The sequence below is a fragment of the Peromyscus eremicus genome, chromosome 9, assembly GCF_949786415.1.
Source record: "Peromyscus eremicus chromosome 9, PerEre_H2_v1, whole genome shotgun sequence".
NCBI classification, from domain to species: domain Eukaryota; kingdom Metazoa; phylum Chordata; class Mammalia; order Rodentia; family Cricetidae; genus Peromyscus; species Peromyscus eremicus.
In genome coordinates, this window is record NC_081425.1 from 109,735,697 (window position 1) to 109,748,860 (window position 13,164).

At 38.6% G+C, this 13,164-nt stretch overlaps 1 protein-coding gene and 1 pseudogene across 2 annotated transcripts in view; one reads left to right on the forward strand and one right to left on the reverse strand.

Annotated features, from left to right (window-relative positions):
• The window catches only part of Fhit (fragile histidine triad diadenosine triphosphatase), a 1,519,797-nt gene that overhangs the window by 697,960 nt on the left and 808,673 nt on the right, over nucleotides 1-13,164 (forward strand). The window lies entirely within an intron of this gene.
• On the reverse strand, nucleotides 383-612 carry LOC131919771 (small nuclear ribonucleoprotein G-like; annotated as a pseudogene).

Below are 13,164 nucleotides of genomic sequence, written 5' to 3' on the forward strand. Positions count from 1 at the left end.
AATAATTATGGAAGACAGTATGTTTTACAGGTGCTCTTTTTTGAGAGGAAAATTCTGTACCGGATCATGGAATTTGTGATTCACATTCCATTAAGACTGTTTAAAAACAAATCCTTTCAGATAGACTCTTCTGTCTGTGGTTCTTGTCGAAGATAAAAGCATGTAGAAAAGAGAACAGGATTGACTCCAAAATTATGAGGAAAATCATTGATCCATTTTAGATTTCTCCTTGTACACAGGTACACAGATGACTTAAAGTATCTTTTTTCTTTTTCTTTCCTCTGAGTATCACAAAGGTTTATTTAGCAAAAAGTTGCATATGAGCAGAGTCCAAAAGGCCCTTTGGGGAGGCATGCGCACTCCTTTGTTGCACAGCCATTGGTTAGACTCTTTCCAAGGCTTCTAACATGATGATGCCATTTCCTCATCTGACCACCATTCCGGTGTTATTCTGTTACCCGCTAGTTGCCATCTCCACACATTCATCAGTTACAAAACTCACAAAGGGATCAAAGCCCCGCAGCATTCCTTGGCCATGTCTGCCACCATGTAACTTCCGAGATAACTTCTTATCCCTAACTTCTTCAGCTCTGGAGTGTGGACCTTGCTCATGGAGGCTCTTCAGCTGGCTGGATCTGTGGCAGAGGACTAGGCAGCCACACTCTCTTGCATGAATCAGGCTCAGTGCTGACTGACTTAATCTCTGCATTCGTGAGGAAGAGGCATTTCTGTGACTGTATTTCTGTGAGTTTGAAGTCAGCATGGTCCACAGAGCTAGTTCTAGGATAGCCAAGGCTACACACAGAGAAATCTGTCTCAAAAACCAAAACCAAAACAACAACAAAAAAGTATTCCCTATCCTTGGAAAATAAACATGAAATTGTCATAGGATGCTGTCCACCATATTTCCTTTTTGTTCTCGTGTTCCATAAATCATCATCGGGATGATGGGTGTGACAAGAACGAAAGAACAATACAAGCAATGTGGTCAGTGTGTGTGAGTACTCTTTAGGAGCCAGACAAACAATGTGAATAAAGAGCTGTGAGGCTTCACTATGTGTGGGAGCCCACAGAGGTTTCCCAGTGAGATCTGAGCTTGCTTGACACAGCAGGGCCGCATTAGGGGATGGCTGGACCATGTGCATGGTCACCAGGTGACTAGGATGGTCTACACTTAGCTGTGCTGAGCTTGGCATTCCTTTAAAAGCTCTTTAGTAAAGGCAGAAGGGGCTGGTGGGTTTTGACCCAGGTCCTCCTGAGGCTATCCTGTGTTTTCTAACTCTCTCTCTCTCTCCTCTATATTTCTATCTACATATTCCTTATTTCTCCCTGCTCAAGAGTACCCTGAGAGGTGGGGAGAGAGGAAGCTGGTCTCTCTTAACCATGTCACAGAGAATGGGAAAAAAAGTACCCAGTGTCCAGGTCTCATCCAGAACAATTGAATAAAAGTTTCTGAGTGTGGGCTTTTGGCAAGTGTGGAGATGTAGTGGGTAGCTGTTCCAGCTTTGTCCTGGAAGTACTACCCCCATTGAGGCTTCCGGTAACTGTCACGCCTACAAGGCAGGACCCACACAGGAGTGCTTACTTAAGACCTGAGATCCGAAGTGCCAGTTCTCTTGGTTCCTGGATCCTGGATGCTGGAGATAGACCGAGCAGAGTTCTCCAGAGAACACCGCCAGAATGTGCTTTACCTTTCCCAGACCTTGTAACCTATCCCTTCACTTGTAAGTTACCCACAAAATAAACCTCACTTTTAACTACGTGGAGTTGCCTTAATATTTCAACCAATATGGAGAACTTGAACCTTTTGTTCATACATGTTGGAACATGAAATGAATAGTCACTACAGAAAACAGATTGGCAGTTCAAGAGGTCAAAAATAGTTTGTATGTAGTACAGGATTTTACCCTAGGTGTGTGATCAAGAGAATTGAAACATAGTCAAAGAAAACCTATATATGTTTACATGTATTATATATTTATACACATTATAGCAACACACTGTATTGTACTGTATACATTGTATAAAAACTGCATTAAGACATTATATATGTGTGTGTGTGTGTATACATATGTATGTGCACATACACCCCAGAATATTAGCTTCTTTAAATTCATGCATAGTTTTAGAAATATTCAAGATATTAAATATCATACAGGAAAAAGTATTTCAACTTGCTTACCTAGAAGAATTTTTTTTCTTTTAATAAATTGGTATCCTACATTCTTTTGAAAGTTTAGATATGGAGAATGAACATTGAAATTACATTAAGAAATTGTAGACATTCTTTTGTTTGTATAAACTGAGACATTCAGTTGTCCTTCCCTTTGTTTAGATACCATTTGTGGAATCTGATGCTGTCCTCTCTGGGATTGTGACATATGTGTAGGTTAAGAAGGATTTTTAAATTATAAAACTTTAATGTACGTCTCCAACAACTCATTTTGTACCTTGACTGTTTTCCAAGTTGATGGAATACATCTGAGAGGCTGGCCAGCTCCCAGGGTGCGCTGTTGCTCACTTAGATGGCAGGCCATTTTTCCTGGTAAGGTTAGTCTTGGGATCCATCAGCCAGCAGCTTTCAAGCTCATTTCTATTTGGTTCACAGTTAGCCCTCAGTTTTCATGTATGCTGGAATAGAGTTTCCCTAGCAGTTAAAACAGTCCAGGGCATGGATCCTGATGGCTGCCAAAGGGTTAATCTAGACTGCTGTCATTCACTGAGCATTGTCAGGGCATAAAACAGAAGCTTGTTTTGTTTTTCACAGTGAACCTTAGCACTCCTGACTCTAATGGAAGAAGATCTTTAATTGTCTAGTTTAAAGAAAACAGGCTTTTTTCATTCTTTTAACAAAAGGAGCAGCATTTCTTTTTTTATCATGTTTAGTTTTCTGGTTGCCTAGGAGACATTAGTGTTCATGGTAGATTGCTTTAGCTAGGACATTTTGAAGAAGTCATTTCCTTCTGTATTGTATTCCTAAGTAATGACAATTTGTATAACAGATTTAGAGAATTAGAAAATGTCCAATATTGACAAAAGTTATATGGAAATGGGCCATCTACCCTGAACGACTGTTGACTATAAAATATTACAAAAATGTCCCAAGAGCTATTTAGCCATTGATTTCAATAGCCTTGATAGTTCAATGTCTTCTGAACATGGTAATTTTAATATCTAGAATTGTTGTAAGTGACAAAATCAGAGGGATCCAGGAAGGCAGATGTGCAAAGTGCCTTCTTCATAGGGCTGTCCAGAGGTTTAAGGGTGTGCCCTCTAAATCTTTAGAAGGCTGGAGCAGTGAATAAGCACTGGCTGCTTATCCTCTTGCTCAGATGTTACTTCTTAACCGACACTATCTCATGGAAAGGCATATCATCTACTCAGTACCGTGCCAGATTTTGTTTGGTCTTTAATGACTAAACACCATCTTGCGATAATAGCAGTATCTAGTATCTTCACCAGTATTAAATTTTGTATTAATTGAGAACCAACTCTCGTCTATTAAAAGAAAAATATTCATAGTTATTGTTTGCTGGGGTAAAAATGTAGCACTTAACCAAATACTTACTAGGTACCTCAGAGGATGTATGGAGGGTATTGGTGCCCTGTGTCACAGAGGCACACAAGCTAAGGAACACGCCACAGTCATATAATATGTTGACAAAGAAAACAGACATTGCGCCCCCATCTGTCTAACCCTGGAGCTGTGTTTATCTCATCCTTGTAGAGGTTCTGTTGGAGTTAGGGTATGATGGAGCCCAAGAGTTTGGTCCTTTTGAAAGCTCTCAAGATGATTTTAGTCAACCTGGTGTTATAGCTAGCATTCTGGGGGAGCACTTTCCACACTTTAGGGTGTAGCTGTGCTGTACTGCAGAGTAGGCATTGTTTATGACTCTCAGATGAGGGAGATGTTGCTAGTCAGCAGGCCACAGCTGGAACATATTAGCTGCTGCCGTGGAAGCATCCCATCTCTGCATTCATCCAGGAGAAATGCTTTGCTATTTTGGAACAGGGAAATATTAATTGTGAGATGGGATTCGGTGACTTCTTGGTAGTTGATGGTAATATGGTCACTGGAAGTCCCGAAGTTCCAAGTTTGTGGCATGGATTTTGGAAGAGTCTTTCCATTATCAAAAAATAAAAATAAAAAAGGCAGTTCATAATATTCTCTGCTGGAAAAGATAATATGAAATTAATAGACATAGGCTTGTATTCTGAATCCTCTGTTGAACCTCTTAGAGTGAGTATTGCTCCCGACTTTAGTACTAAGGGATGCCCCAAAGTATGTTAACTTTAATTTAGCTTCTTAAATTGGGGTCCCAAGTTTAATCAATCCTTAAATAGTATCCTGTATAAAGAGCCACAGACCACTGAGTTCAGTGCTCATTTGAATAGACCCCTTGCCTTCTGGATGTGCTCAGTGTCTCTAAAATGAGATGGCTGGGTCTAAGTAATCTCACAGGCACTTTTCCACTCAGAAGTTCTAGAGTTGGCTATTATTTTTTGAAACAAGATTTGAAACATTTGGCAGTTTAGTGGAACATTAGCATAACATTTAAAAGCAAATCAAAAGTAAACCTGACCTTCCCTAGAATGCATTGTCATCTTCTGTTGTGGCCACTAAACCCTATTCCACAAGGTCCGTGGCTCAACTATTCCTGTCAGCAACCACACTGATCAGCTGCGCTGACTGCTGACTCACAGACTTGCATATGCAAGGGCAGAGATCTCTGCACTAGTTCCTTTCCATTGGTTGACTTTGAAGATGATGAACTCAGGTCTTCTTAGTAGCTGCTAAGAGTGACAGGAGCTAGAGTTACCAGAAGACAGAAGAGGGAGAGAGAGGGTACAAACAGGTTGTAAGAGGGAGGTAGAAAGATAACATCTTTCATGAATGGGAAAATGGGAGACTTAGTAAATACCAGAACCTTAGGCTTTTACTTAAAAAAAATAAAATAAAATAAAGCACATTATTAAACACAAAACTAAGAAGGAAAAAAAGTCTACAAATATAAGACTGTGGTTTTGGTTAATATAACTACTTCCTTTTTTCTTCATAATAAGAAGACAAACCAAGTACCTAAGATTTCTTTATTGACTAACATCTGTTAATATAATTGAGTACATGACCCATTGAGTGAGTTCCATTACTAAGTCTTTAATTTTCTGTATTTCAGAAATAATTATCTGCATATTTGCTGAGAAACAGGGTTTCCTGGATATGATTTTCATTTGGAAATTCAACTGAGTACATCCAACTTCCTTGTTTGGTGGGAAGGATTCAGCAGTTTTACTTCAGCCTAAACTAAAATTGCTTTTGCCATGTTCATATGAGAGTAAAATATTTAATATTTATCTCAGTCTTGCAGACCGTTTCAGATCCTGAAGACGCCAGCACCCTCCAATCACACTGCTGATTTTACTGTGCTATACACTTGTGTTCTTTTCTTCACTGAAATTAAAATTTGAGGAAATAGGCCTATTAGATGGGGTTTTTTTCTATAATTAACAGAGAAACAGAGTGAGACCACTGTAGAGAAAGTGGAAAATAATACTATTTCGACAGCCTACGTCATGTGTCAGACAGTGATGTATGCTTACTGCACGCCACCATCTCCTGGTTTTAGATGAGATATCCATGGATGAGAAGTTCATCACATTGCAGAGAGGCAGAGAGGGGTAAGTGAAGTAGAGAACTTTGAATTCTGGCTCCATTTCTTCTTGCTTTCTCCAGGCAGAGAGTGGTTTGAGCTGTGTCTATCATCAAAGGGGAAGAAGAATTAGTGAAGAGATCAGAGGGCATCCCGTATTATAAATTATTGGCAAACTAGACTTCTGTGAAAATATGTAGTAGAACCATAAGAGTTTATTGACAAGAGTGATATATCAGAAAAAGGGCCATGCAGGGAAGGGTAGCCAGGGTACAGAGGGAAAACTGGATATAAGTAAGCTTTGATAGAAATTTAGAGGCTAAATAAATGGGTAAATGAATGGCTGGATTTTGCTTTAAGGCTGTTTTCCAAAAGACATCAGGAGGAAACAGATATGAGAAGACTGACGTGAAGGCTTAGAGAGACTGAATGCATAGAAAGGTCAGGTAGAATCTCTGAAGGCCAGTGTGGTAACTTGTGCCAGAGAGTATCTGAAGACAGAGGGTGGACCAAACATTGAAAGGATGCTGTGGAAACCGAAGACCTCACATATGCCTTATGGCAGATAAAACAGTAGGAATCCGAAGCATTAGTCTAATCGTGCCTCCTCCCCTCAAGGGAACTTCAGAATATGACCTTCCTAGGAAGTAAAAGTCTCTGTAGATGTGATTGCTTCTGATGTTATCATGTGGGTTATGCTGAGCTGTTATTAGTGTGCGTGCAGATGCATGAGCAGGTATGTACACTTGTGCGTAGAGGCAAGTGGTCAACGTAAGGTATTATCCTCAGGAGTTATCCACCTTGTTTGTTGAGAAACAGTCTCACTGGAAACGGTGCTTAGGCAGCAAGCACTTTACGAACTGAGCCATCTCCTCAGCCCTCAATCTGTACTAATGTAAGATGGGAAGACACACGGAAGAGGCCACGGGAAGATGGAGTGCATGGGGGCTGAGACTGGGGTGATGAATCTCAACCATCAGCATGAAAGAGGGCCTGTTGTAAGCCACAGAATCTGTGAAGACATGAGAATTTTCCTTAGAGACTTGAGGGGGAAGATAGACTTTGGTTCATGATAGTTTGCTGTGGTAATTGACAGGTATTAATATATAGTTCTATGCTCAGGCCTTATGCAGGCCTTGTTTTGAGATGAGAAACCAGAACCACCATGTTAAACAGTAACCTGAGTGTCAGCTGACTTTCTCCTACAGCTGAACAAGGACACAAAGAGGTCAAGATGTGATTGATCAGTTTGGAAACAGGCAAACTTAGAGTTGAGGCAGTTACTGTAGGCTGCTTATTTAAACAGAAGGGTGAAGTAAATATATTATTATAAACAAAAATTCACAGTATGTCCCATGCAGACACTTTCTAAAAGTAATTTTAGAGATTAAAATATATAAAACAATAAATACATAAAGAAATCCAGGAGGAAGAATGGGAAATAATAAGTAAAGAATTTTGTGTTTTCTTTCTTTTTAAATCAATCAGTAATGACAACTTTAGACTCTAGGAATATGATGGAAATTTTCAGGAAATTTTTCCATTGAAGAGGATTTTAAAAGATTCTATAAGGTACATGGGTATTCAGTCACAGGATAACTGAATTCTGGAGAAAATGTTGTGCTAAGAACCAAAGAGGAAGGTCAGCCATGCCAGAACCTGTTGCTTCACAGTGTGAGGAAGAGGGTGTGGCCTCCACAAGCTGAGGCATAAAGAAGGGATCCTGAAGTAAGCAGTGCAATTTGAAAAATATACAGTTATTTGAAATTATAGCCCCAAGTTATTTGGACATGTCCAAAATGCAAACACAAGAAAGATGGAGTGTAAAATCTGAAAGGCATCAGTGGGCTATGGGTGTGTTAAAGGGGGTAAGGGTGTGTAAAGGGGGGTAAGGGTCTGTAAAGGGGGGTAAGGGTGTGTAAAGGGGGTAAGGGTGTGTAAAGGGGGTAAGGGTGTGTTCAGGGTGCTGGAGAGAGCTCAGTAAATTACTTGCTGAGGATCTGAGTTGGACCCACAGAATCCATGGAAAAGCTGGGCGCACCTTTGTAATCTCAGTGATGAGGCAGAGATAGGCACATCCTCAGGCTCACCCATCACCCAGCCTGGCCTAATCAGAAAAGAAGAAAGCTTAATTGAGAAAGGTAAGAAGGAGAAGAAAAAGTGAGATAAATGAAATGCTGTAATGACATCAAATTTAAAGAATAAATAGTATCCACGAGGGGTTCAGCTTATCAAGCATCTTCAATAATAGAGACAAAACAAGATGCTAGGATACATTATTTTAAAAGCATCTAACAGGTACAGGTTGAAGATGGGATGATAGAAAAAGTCCATATTTTTCATAATTGAGCAAGACAATCAATGTAGTTGAAACATAGGTCCGTGAATATATAACTGTGGTATACAAAACAGGAAGTGTGGCATCTGCCATTGACTTGACAACTGTAGTTAGACATTTAACTCAGTTCCCCTAGAAACTAATGAGGCAGAGATGACAAGCAGAGACAGAAATTTGGAAAACAATGAATTCAATATTATATATATTATATGATAATACACACTATATATGTATGTATACACACACACACACATATACACACATATATATGCTGAATGAGGGCCGAACGCATTTCACTTTTCAGGGTGTGAAGTTAGGGACATGGTTCCTCTGTAATGGCCCAGGAAGGAGCCTCAAATGCAAAAACACAAGCAAAACTGGGGTAAAGTTCCTCTTCTCCACAGTGCAGTAAATCAGACCTAGTAACGAGCTAGCAGAGACATCCCATGTGTCTGGAAATGAAAAAGCACACTATAGAGTAACCCTTGAGCTAAACAGGAAATCATGGCAAGAACCAGTTTCCAAGAGCTGAGAGCTAATGAAAGCATGGAGGAAGGATGCAGCTAACGGGCAGCGCTGAAGCTACACGTAGCTGTTGTTACCGAAGAGAAAAGCAGCAGAGGAACCAGCATACACGACGTTTGACTCCAATGAGTAGAAAAAGACAGAGGGAAGATGAAGAATCTTTCAAGGAAGAAACAAAAGTTCAGAAAATGAATAATGAAGTCAAATTAATAAAAAACAAAGAACCTGAGTTGATTCTTTGAAAAATGTAAAAAGCTAAGGTCACCCTCATAGATTCCTGGGAGTTTCCATTGCAGTAGGTTTCTAACTCATCCCAGAGACGCTCCTGGATTCCAGTTGTCTTTCCCAGTACTCTCTCCCTCCATTCTCCCCTGACCTGGTGCCTCCTGTTCCCATGCCCACCTTCCATCCATAACCCTCTCCCTGTCCACCTGTGATGTCATTCTATTTCCTCTTCACAGTGAGACTCATGTGTCCCACCTTGAGCCTTCCTTGTAACTTAGCTTCTTTGGGTCTGTAGATTGTAACATGGTCATCCTTTACTTCATGGCTAATATCCACCTATGAGTACATACCACGTTTGTCTTCCTGGGTCTGTGTTACCTCACTCAGGATTATCTTTTCTAGTTCCATCCATTTGCCAGGAAATTTCATGATGTCATTGTTTCTAACAGCTGAGTGGTACTCCATTGTGTAAATCTACCACATTTTCTTTATCCATTCTTTGGTTGATAGGCATTTAGGTTACTTCCAGTTTCAGGATATTATGAATAATGCTGCTATGAACATAGTTGAGCAAGTGTCCTTGTAGTATGGTAGAGTGTCCTTTAGGTAGCTGACTCTTGAGGTAGATCGATTCCCAATTTTCTGAGAAACTGCCATATTGCTTTCCAAAGTGGATGTACAAAGTTGCACTCCCACCAGCAATGGAGGAGTGTTCCCCTTGCTCTACATCCTCGCCAGCATGAACTGTCACTTGTGTTTTTGATCTTGGCCATTCTGACAGATGTAAGATGGAATCTGAGTTGCTTTGATTTGCATTTCCCTGATGTCTAAGGATGCTGAACATTTAAGTGTTTTGAAGACATATGAGATTCTTCTGTTGAGAATTCTCTCTTTAGATCTGTACCCCATTTTTAAATTGAAATATTTTTGATGTCTAGTTTCTTGAATTCTTTATATATTTTGGAAATCAGCCCTCTGTCAGATGTGGGGTTGGTGAAGATTTTTCCCATTCTGTAGGCTGCCATTTTGTCCTTTTGACAGTGTCCTTTGCCTTACAGAAGCTTCTCAGTTTCATGAGATCTCATTTATTAATTGTAGATCTTAGTGTTTGTACTATGTATATTCTACTCAGGAAGTTGTCTCTTGTGCCAGTGTGTTCACGGCTATTCCCCATTTTCTCTTCTATCAGGTTCAGTGTATCTGGTTTTATGTTGGGGTCTTTGATGCACTTAAACTTGAGTTTTGTTCAGGGTGATAGATATGGATCTGTTTCCATTCTTCTACATGTCGACATCTAGTTATGCCAGCACCATTTGTTGAAGATATATATTTTTTTCATTGTATATTTCTGGCTTCTTTATGAAAATCAGGTGTCCATAGTATGTGGATTTATGTCTGGGTCTTTGATTTGATTCCATTGATCAACTTGTCTGTTTTTATGCCAATACCATGCAGATTTTATTACGGTAGCTCTGTAGTACAGCTTGAAATCAGGGATGGGGATACCTCAGAAGTCCTTTTGTTGTATTGTTTTAGCTATCCCGGGTTTTTTGTTTTTCCACATGAAGTTGAGTATTGTTCTTTCAAGTTCTGTAAAGAATTGTGTTGAATTTTGATCGAAATTGCATTTTATCTGTAGATTGCTTTTGGTAAGATGATCATTTTTACTGTGTTAATCCTATCTATGACCTTGGAAGACCTTTTCATCTTCTGATATCTTCTTTAATTTCTTTCTTCAAAGACTTGAAGTCAGTTCTTTCACTTGCTTGGTTAAAGTTACACCAAGACATTTTATATTATCTGTGGCTATTATGAAAGGGTATTGTCCTCTGCATATGTGTTGAGGTTGTGTGGCTTGAACTTCTTGTGGGACTCCTGGCAGAGGGAGGGGATATGTTTATGACTTTGTTGCCTCATCTTGGGACCCTTTTCTCTTGTTGGGTAGCCTCATTCAACCTTAATAGGAGAGGAGGTGCCTAGTCTTATTGCAACTTGATATTCTATGGCTGGCTGATATACATGGAAGGACTGCACTTTTCTGATGGGAAGGGAAAGGGAGTGGATGGTGGGTAAAGATTGGGGGAAAGACTGGGAGGAAAGGAGGGAGAGAGGGGAAATTGTGATCAGGCTGGGAAAAAAATTAATTGATTAATTAGTAAAAATTTAAAAAATATAAAAATGAAATAGGCTACAGTTGGGTTAAAATATTCACATTTTTATAAATTTCAAATAAATAATAAAAGTGATTATTGGTTATATTCTGAACCCATTAAATTATTATTTTTTAAAAATAAAATTAAAATTGGTATGAAAAGGCTTCAAAATTAATACAAGAAAAAAATCACTTATGTAAATCAAGAAACTTTAAACAATTTATCATGATTGTCAAAATATCCCCCTGTGATAGGAAAAGAGGCACCACTTGACAAATGAGTTTTGTTTAAATCTAAAGCAGTGGTTTTCAACCTTCCTAATGATGCAACTCTTTAATATAGCTCCTCATGTTGAGGTGACCCCAATCATAAAATTTCATTGCTACTTCATATTGTTATGAATCCATGATGTACATTTCTTATATGGAAGATATTTGATAAATGACCCTTATCCTTCAGCCCCCAAAGGGGTCATGACTCACATGTTCAGAATCACTGCTAAAGGAATAGAAGGTAGGTGTAAAAAAATTTTTAAAACAAGTCTAAAAAGCCAGTGTATTTAAGAAGATATTGACAATGAATATCTGGTAAGTTTAGTTTAAAGACATTTGGCCAGCTTCATCTGCAACATCCAGAAGTCCAATATGACAGTGCACTAAAGAATAAAACAATGTGAGCAGCTAACGTGGTCATGACAGTAATGGGATAGTTACAAATTAAGACATCTTCCAATGAGGGGTGTTACATTGACAGCAAATAATATGAAATTGTATATAAAAATATATTAGTAGAGCTTTGTTTATTTAAAAATAGAGTTAATCTTTAGGAAACGTAGATTTTTTTCCCCTTCCTCCTTAGTATACAAGTTTTTTTTTTTAAACTAAAACTTATAGTGGATGTTGTCTTTAATAGAAAAACAAAAGTTTACACTCATTCATTGTAATTTTAAGAATAAGACAAGGGTAACTTGGTTGCTTCTGCTTTTGAACACATTGTCAGAGATCTCACAAGAAAAAATAGATTAATTAAAATAATAATAATTGTATTATTTCTAAGTAAAGTCTTATATGGAAAACCAGAGAAACTCTGTGGAGACCATAGCAGCCATCAATAGTTACCAACAACTATGGCAATAATAAGATACAACCCAAAAGCTGGCCAGAACAGCTCTAAGACAGAATACATAAAACATAAAAGGGAAATTCAAAAGTATCACCAGAGTCTTATTATGGCATTAATTAACACAAAAGCACTGTTCACAAATGGATTCATTGAATATTGTGAAGATGTCCCATCTCCCCTCCATCAACATTGAAATTCAATCCAATCAACTTCTACCCAGAAAAATTTTGAAGGGGTAGTAATATATATGGAGTTGACAAACTACAGATTGTGTGCTAAGTCCAGGCTGTGCGTTTGCTATAAATAAAGTTTTATTAAATCACAGACACTGCTGTGGTGGCATGCATGCTACATGCCAGAAGTGAGTAGTTATAAGAGGTTGTGTAGACTGTTGCAACTGTCCCTTATAGAAAATAATTTAGCAGCCGCTGTTCTAGAGCATCAGGCATAGATAGGCTCAGATGGAGTCCAGAATCACTGCTATGCCTATATGGGCGTGTTCTCAGGAACTGGAATAAGAAAATTGACCCATGGAAAAAGAAAAATGAAACTTTTGATACTTCATTGTTTAATTTTTTAAAAATATTTATTTATTTTTATTTTATAGATATTGGTATTTTGCCTGCATGGATGTCTGTAAAGCTGCCAGATTCCATGGAATGGGAGTTACAGACAGTTACAGATGTCGATGCAGGGAATTGAACTTGGGTCATCTGGAAGAGCAGCCAGTGCTCTTAACCACTTAGCCATCTCTTCGAACCGCATACTTCATAATTTGAGCAAAGCTTTACATGGAACACACACCTAAGTATTAAAAATGAAGATATACAGTTAATAGAGGAAAATGCTGAAATACACATTTGAGACCTTATGATGGAGCAAGATATGTTGAATAATCTTAGAGAAAAATACAAAAAAAATGATTTTGATTATAACAAAATGAGTGGGTTTTGTTCCTTGGGGGAACAACAGAAAAAATAACAGATGGTAAAAATGTAATTATCGTGCTGAATACTTAGACAATTCTGTACACCCTGGAAAACCAGGAAACAGAAGGGAGGTGACTTGTAAAAAAGGAGGATGAAGTATATAAATCAGTAATTTGTGGAAGGCAAAGTATACATGACACTGGAACAGACAAGTGAGTTCA